Here is an 8,126-nt window from a genome sequence, read left to right as displayed (position 1 = left end):
CTAGGACCCGCGGCGGGGAGCGGGCAGAACCAGATGGAACCTTACTGGGAGCCCGCCTCCTTCTCCCCCCGACCCCCCGCCAGAAATAGTTTTATTTTATGCGCAAATAAGGGATAGATGTCTTACCTATTATTTTCCAAAAATAATTAGGCACTTATTAAAAAAAAACCCTGGATAACAAATTTGAAAAGGCACTAGAATTCCCGTTTCTACATTACTACTAAACTATAACATTAAAACTCTTTCTACCAATAATCACTATTCTCCCAAGTAGGAATTATAGCGCCATTCGAGGCTGTGTTCAACTCTTACCCCCAGTAACTCCCACAACTACCTATAAGAACTGCTAAACTAGGTCAAAGCAGTCCAGGGAAATCAGGCTTCATTCTACAAACCTATTATGCTCTTCTAAGATGCAAACGAACTAAAACAGGAAGTACTGAAATCCAAAGGTATCAATTGAGATTGTCACACACTGTTAAGTTGCTGTAGCCCCACTTTAAGAAGATGAGTAAAAGGAATATTTTACTGCAAAGAACATTTTATTTTATATATCCTTTCCCATGAATTTTTATAATTAGCTATTACACAAATACTGCCTACTGCCATTATCCACAATTAACTTCTGTATTTAAAAACAAAATTTTGGTGATTTATTTAAACACTCTGTCAGGAAAGATTTAACATGGACATGCAATCCAACATCTGTATCTGATGTTCTGTGGTTTTTGAATAATCTTCAAAAAGTTCATGGAAAATTCATACAGTGAAAAAAATGCTTGATTAAAAAATTTGGCATCAAAAGAAATTTGTTTTCCATGAACTCTTTATTTTTAAGATTTATTTATATATTTGAAAGGCAAAGTTACAGAGAAGCAGAGACAAGAGTGAGAGAGAGAGAGACAGGTCTTCCATCTGCTGGTTCACTCCCCAGATGGCCGCAACAGTTGCAGCTGTGCCGATCTGAGGCCAGGAGCCAGGAGCTTCCTCTGAGTCTCCCATGCTGTTGCAGGGGCCCAGCATCTTCTACTGCTTTCCCAGACCATAGCAGAGAGCTAGATAGGAAGTAGAGCAACTGGGACTTGAACTGGGGCCCATAAGGGATGCCAGCACTGCAGGAGGGGTTCTACGCACTTTGTCACAGTGCCGGCATTTATATTCTAATATATTTCTGGAGTTGGATTGCTAGCATGTTATTGACTTTTTTTTGCAACAGTATTCATAAAAGATGCTGGTCTGTTTTTCTCGACATATATTTTGCTGGATAGGACATGTTCCCTTCTCTTGAATTTCTTGGGAAGATTTTCTAAAGATTCATGTTATTTTTGCTTTTATGATTTCTAGAATTTACCAAGGAAGCCATATGATCCCAGGCTTTTATTTTTTAGGGGAGATTTTGAATATTGACCATGTATTTTTTATAGATCTGATGAGATTTTCTTGTGTTTCATTGATAGGAGTGAGACAGAGACATGAATATAGGAACAGAGAGAAATAGACAAGAGAAGGAGAACTTCCATCTGCTGGTTCACTCCTCAAATGCCTGATATGGCCAAGGTTGTGCCAGGTAAAACTGGAGACCTGGAACTCAAGTCAGGTCACAATACAGGTGGCGGTGAGCCAACCATTTGAGCCATGGTTGCTGCCTCTTGGGGTCTGTATATGGCCAAACATCCATGTTTTCTTCTTCACCAATCACTTTTTGTAATGTGTTTTTGTGAAATTTCCTCTTTAAACTAGGTTACCTAGTTTGTTGGATCACAAGTATTCTACTTGTCTTTACAGCTATAAAGGCAATACTAATGTGTACACATTAATATATTATTTGGTAATTTGATTATCCTGAAGCCTTCTTTGGTATTCTATATTGCCAACTGTTGATTGTGTTGATTTTCTCTTTTGCTTTTGCTATATTATATTAAATTTATCTGAACTCTGTTTTTTTTCTTTCTGTATTCTTGTGCTGCAGTTTGCTTTTCCTTTTTCTAGTTACTTAAAGTATAGAAATGATTATTGATTCAATATTTTTCCTCTTTTTTAGTGCAGGAAATTATAGCTATAGATTCTTATCTGCTTACTGATTTCAATTCATTTCATATGTCTGGGCATATTGTAATTTCATTTTACTCATTTCTAAATATTATCTAATTTGCACTGTGATTTGGTTGATAGGTTGGTTGTTTGAGAGTGTATTGATTAATTTCTACATATTTATGAATATTCCAGTTTGGGACTGGCTTATTTCACTCAGCATAATGTTTTCCAGATTACTCCATTTTGTTGCAAATGACCTCATTTCATTGTTTCTTACTGCTGTATAGTATTCTAGAGAGTACATGTCCCATAATTTCTTTATCCAGTCTACCGTTGATGGGCATTTAGGTTGGTTCCAGGTCAAGGCTATTGTGAATTGAGCTGCAATAAACATTAATGTGCAGACAGCTTTTTTGTTTGCCAATTTAATTTCCTTTGGGTAAATTCCAAGGAGTAGATTGGCTGGGTTGGATGGTATGGTTATATTCAGGTTTCTGAGAAATCTCCAGACTGACTTCCAAGTGGCGTAACCAGTTTGCATTCCCACCAAATGGGTTAGTGTCCCTTCTTCCTCACATCCTCGCCAGCATGTGTTGTTGGTAGGGCTGAGAGCCATTCTAACCAGGGTGAGGTCAAACCTCATTGTGGTTTTGATTTGCATTTCCCTGATTGCTAATGACCTTGAACATTTTTTCATGTGCCTGTTGGCCATTTGGATTTCCTCTTTTGAAAAATGTCTATTGAGTTCCTTGGCCCATCTCTTAAGTGGGTTGTTTGTTTTGATGTGTGGAGTTTCTTGATCTCTTTCTAGATTCTGGTTATTAACCCTTTATCTGTTGCATAGTTTGCAAATATTTTTTCCCATTCTGTCGGTTGCCTCTTCACTTTCCTGACTGCTTCTTTTGCAGTACAGAAACTTCTCAACTTGATGCAATCCCAAATGTTAATTTTGGCTTTGCCTGCCTGTGCCTCTGGGGTCTTTTCCAAGAAGTCTTTGCCTGTGCCAATATCTTGTAGGGTTTCTCCAATGTTCTCTAGTAATTTGATGGTGTTGGGTCATAGATTTAGGTCTTTAATCCATGTTGAGTGGATTTTTGTGTAAGGTGTGAGGTAGGGGTTTTGCTTCATGCTTCTGCACGTGGAAATCCAGTTTTCCAAGCACCATTTGTTGACTAGATTCTCCTTGCTCTAGGAATTGGTTTTAGATCCTTGATCAAATATAAGTTCGCTGTAGATGTTTGTATTGATTTCTGGTGTTTCTATTCTGTTCCATTGGTCTATCCATCTGTTTCTGTTCCTTCCATACCCAGTTTGCTTAGAGTTTTCATCATGAAATGATGTTGTATTTTAACAAATGCTTTCTCTTCATCTATTGAGATAATCATATGGTTTTTTTTTCTGAAGTCTGTTAATGTGGTTTATCACATTGATTGTTCTGCGCACATTGAACCGTCCCTGCATACCAGGGATAAATCTCACTTGGTCTGGGTGGATGATCTTTCTGATGTGTTGTTGCATTCTATTAGCCAGAATTTTATTGAGGATTTTTGCTCTATGTTCATCATGTATATTGGTCTGCAATTTTCTTTCAATCCTGCGTCTTTTTCCGGCTTATGGATTAAGATGATGCTGGCTTCATAGAAAGAATTTGGGAGGATTCCATCTTTTTTGATTGTTCTGAATAGCTGGAAAAGAATTAATTGGAATTAGTTCTTCTTTAAACTTCTGGTAGAATTCAGCAATGAATCCTTCCGGTCCTTGGCTTTTCTTTGTTGGGAGGGACTGTATTACTGATTCAATTTCTGTCTCAGTTATGTGTCTGTTTAGGCTTTCTATGTCTTCTTGGTTCAATTTAGGAAGATTGCAAGTTTCCAGGAATCTATCCATTTCTGATAGATTTCCCTGTTTCCTGGCATACAACTCTTTGTAGTAATTTCTGATGGTTCTTTTTATTTCTGTGGTGTCCTTTGTTACATTCCCATTTTCACATCATTTTATTGATTTGGGTCTTCCTTCTTTTTTTAGTTAGTTTGGCCAATGGTGTGTCAATTTTGTTTGTTTTCTCAAAAAACCCACTCTTCGTTTGGCTGATCGTTTGTAATTTTTTTTGGATAAAATTCTGTTGATTTCTTCTCTGATATTAATTATTTCTCTTCTCCTACTATTTTTTGGTCTGGTTTGCTCCAGTTTTTCTAGAGCCTTGAGATGCATTGAAAGCTCATTTATTTGGTGCCTTTCCAATTTTTTGATGTAGGCACCTAGTGCTATAAACTTTCCTCTTAACAATTTTTTTAACTTTCAATTAATAAATATAAATTTAGAAAGTACAACTTTTGGATTACAGTGGCTTTTCCCTCCCATAACTTCCCTCCCACCTGCAACCCTCCCATCTCCTGCTCCCTCTCCCATTGCATTCACATCAAGATTCACTTTCAATTATCTTTATATATAGATGATCAATTTAGTATATATTAAGTAAAGCTTTCAACAGTTTACACCCACACCAAAACACAAAGTGTAAAGTACTGTTTGATTACTAGTTGTAGCATTAATATTCACATTGTACAACACATTGAGGACAGAGATCCTTCATGGGGAGTAAGTGCACAGTGACCCCTGTTGTTGACTTAACAAATTGACACTCTTGTGTATGGCATTAGTCATCACCCAAGGCTCTGGTCATGAGTTGCTAAGGCTATGGAAGCCTTTTGAGTTTGACAACTCTGATCTTATTTAGACAAGGTCATAGTCAAAGTGGAAGTTCTCTCCTCCCTTCAGAGAAAGGTACCTCCTTCTTTGATGGCCCGTTCTTTCCACTGGGATCTCACTTACAGAGATCTTTAATTTAGGTCTTTTTTTTTTGCCAGAGTGTCTTGGCTTTCCATGCCTAAAATACTCTTATTGGCTCTTCAGCCAGATACAAAAGCCTTAAGTGCTGATTTTGAGGCCAGAGTGCTCCTCTTAACACTGCTTTTTTCTGTATCCATAAGTTTTTTTTTTTTTATTTAATGAATATAAATTTCCAAAGTACGACTTATGGATTACAATGGCTTCCCCCCCATACCGTCCCTCCCACCCACAACCCTCCCCTTTCCCACTCCCTCTCCCCTTCCATTCACATCAAGATTCATTTTCGATTATCTTAATTCTGTATCCATAAGTTTTGATATCTTGTGTTGTTATCCTCATTTACTTCCAGAAAGTTTTTGATTTCTCTTTTGATTTCTTCCATGACCCACTGTTCATTCAGGAGCATGTCATTCAGTCTCCATGTGTTTGCATATTCTCTAGGGATTCCTTAGTTGCAAATTTCCAGCTTAATTCCACTGTGGTCCGAGAAGCTGCATGTTATGATTCTAATTCTTTCAAATTTGCTGAGACTTGCTTTATGGCCTAGTATGTGGTCAGTCCTAGAGTAGGTTCCATGTACTGCTGAGAACAATGTAAATTCTTTAAGTTTAGGATTAAAAGTTCTGTAGATATCTGTTAAATCCATTTGGGCTATAGTGTTGATTAAGTCTGCTGTTTCCTTGTTGATTTCTTTCTGGTTGACCTATTTCTGAGAGTGGAGTATTGAACTTCCCCAGTACTATTGTATTGGAGTCTAAGTCTCCCTTTAAGTCCCTTAACATATCTTTTAAATACCCGGTCCCCTGTAATTAGGTGCATACACATTTATAATAGTTATATCTTCCTGTTGAAATGATCCCTTAATCATTATATAGTGCCCCCCTTTGTCTCTCTTAACAGTTTTTGTATTAAAGTTTATTTTGTCAGATATTAACATGGCTGCGTCAGCTGTTTCTTGGTTTCTGTTGGCATAGAATATCTTTTTCCAACCTTTCACTTTCAGTCTGCATGTATCTTTGTTGGAAAGATGTGTTTCTTGTAGGAAGCAAATAGATGGGTTTTGTTCCTTAATCCATTCAGCCAGTCTGTGTCTTTTAACTGGAGAGTTAAGTCCATTAATGTTCAATGTGACTATTGATAAGCAGTAACTTTGCCCTGCCAGTTTACCAAAGATATTTTCTAGTATATGCTTTGAACTTCCTGTGATCTTTTACTGGGAGGTTTTCTTCCTTTACCTTCTTTCATACTGATGGCTGTGTTTCTGTGTTTCTGTGTGTAACACATCTTTAAGCATCTTTTGCAGGGTTTCTGATGAGAAGTCTGCTGTTAGTCTAATTGGAGATCCTCTGAGAGTAATCCAACGTTTCTCTCTTGCACATTTCAGAATCTTTTCTTTATGTTTCACTCTGTGAGTCTGATTACAACGTGTCATGGTGAGGATCTCTTTTGATCATGTTTATTAGGTGTTCTATGAGCTTCCTGTACTAGGATGTCTCTGTCCTTCTCCAAACCCAGGAAGTTTTCTTTGAGTATCTCACTAAAAAGGCCTTCTAATCCCTTCTCCTCTCCATGCCTTCAGGAACTCCTAGAACCTGAATGTTGTTTTTTTTTTTTTTAATATTATATTTAGATTACTGACAATATTTTTTAGATTTCTAATTTCCTCTTCTTCTCTTTGGTTTGACTGTATGCTTTCATGTTGTCTGTCTTCTTAGTCTGATATTCTCTCTTCTGCCTCACTGATTCTTTTTTTAAGGCTCTCTAATGTGTTTTTCATTTGATCTATTGAATCATTCAGTTCATTTTGATTTCTCTTCACTATCACAATTTCGTTTTCTACTAGATTCTTCATTTCATTTTGATTCCTCCTAAGATTTCATTTTCATGAGCCAGATTTTCTATCCTGTCCAGTAAGGATTTCTGTAGTTTAAGAATTTGTTTTTGAGAACTTCTAAATGTTATTATCATAAATTTTTTGAAATCCATGTCTTTCATTTCTTCTATCCCATCGTCTTCATACACTTGATTTGGAGTGTGATGTTCATTTGGGGACCTCATAATGTCTTCCTTGTTCTTGTTTCCTCATTTGTTTCTGTCCTTGTTTCTGCGTTTGTTGCTTGGCATTGTGTATATATTCTTTGTTTTTTTCTTGTTTTTTTTTTTTTTTTTCCTTGCTGTGGTGACTTTTCTCATTATACTATAACTCTAGATTAAGTGGACTGTCTGCTTTTGGTGGATCTTTAGGGGCTTGTGTTGAGTGTGGTCAGAGAGCTCTGTTCAGTTCTTCATGGTTAAGGGTGTGCCAAAGATTGCACATCCAGGCTTGGTGTGGTAAATCTTCTCTCTCTCTCTTTTTTTCATTAAGAAGGGAAGTAATTCCTCACAGATGAGCTATTCTCCTTGAAGGCAGTCAGTGTCTGAGCGCTGGCCCCTGTGGGTATAATATTCGTCTGCTCTGTCCCAAGGACCACACAAAGGATCTGTGCAGTCCTCAGTGTAAGCTCAGATTCCCCTGAAATCTCCCACTGGGTTGCCAAGGTTACCGAGTTTGTGGCGTCCCCCACCGAGTACTCATGTCTTAGGCACTCCGTGAGTACTTTCACACACCCTTAGTTTTTTTTTTTTTTTTTTTTTTTTTTCACAGTCTCAGTTCATAAGCTCCATGCATTCACTAGGTCTTAACCTCCTGTTACTTCTCTCACCAGAGTCAGGTTTTTCTGCTTGGCTGCGGGCGGGTGCAGCCCTGAGGTGGCACAGCTGTTACGTATGTCCAAAATGTCACCTGCTCTTTGTCTTGCTTGCCTTTGTAAGGTGAGTGGAGAGAGTGAATTGTGTCTGTACTGGTCCCTTTTATTTTTTTTCTCTCCTCTAGTTAGCCTGGTGAACTTTCCCCCACGAGGCTTCAAGCCTCATTCCCTCTAGGCTCTTCCTGCCACTTTCCCGCCAGTGTCTCGGGCTACTGAGGTTTCGCCTCACCTGCCTTTCCAGTGCTGGTGCGTAGACTCAGCAGCTGGGGTCCCAAGCCGTGGGCACCCGTGCCCTCCATGTAGGTCCACCGTGTCCCACTAGTTCCAGAAGAGTTTCCTCTGCAGTTTTTTCCCCTAACTCTTCCCTGAAACTACAGTATCTCCACTTTTATTAAACTATCTTTTCCCACACTATCAGTGTGCTCCCTCCCTATTCTGCCATCTTGGAGGAATCTGCTTCAAATGTTTTGGAGCTCTGTGGTTAGATGTGTAAGT

The 8,126-nt window shown here is 38.3% G+C and overlaps 1 pseudogene; it reads right to left on the bottom strand.

Annotated features, from left to right (window-relative positions):
* The window catches only part of LOC127484831 (non-histone chromosomal protein HMG-14 pseudogene), a 36,437-nt pseudogene that overhangs the window by 526 nt on the left and 27,785 nt on the right, over positions 1 to 8,126 (bottom strand).

This window comes from Oryctolagus cuniculus, chromosome 1 (genome assembly GCF_051225735.1).
Source record: "Oryctolagus cuniculus isolate XC-2025 breed Fujian yellow rabbit chromosome 1, ASM5122573v1, whole genome shotgun sequence".
Classification (NCBI taxonomy): domain Eukaryota; kingdom Metazoa; phylum Chordata; class Mammalia; order Lagomorpha; family Leporidae; genus Oryctolagus; species Oryctolagus cuniculus.
This window is presented reverse-complemented; position numbering and strand designations above follow the sequence as displayed.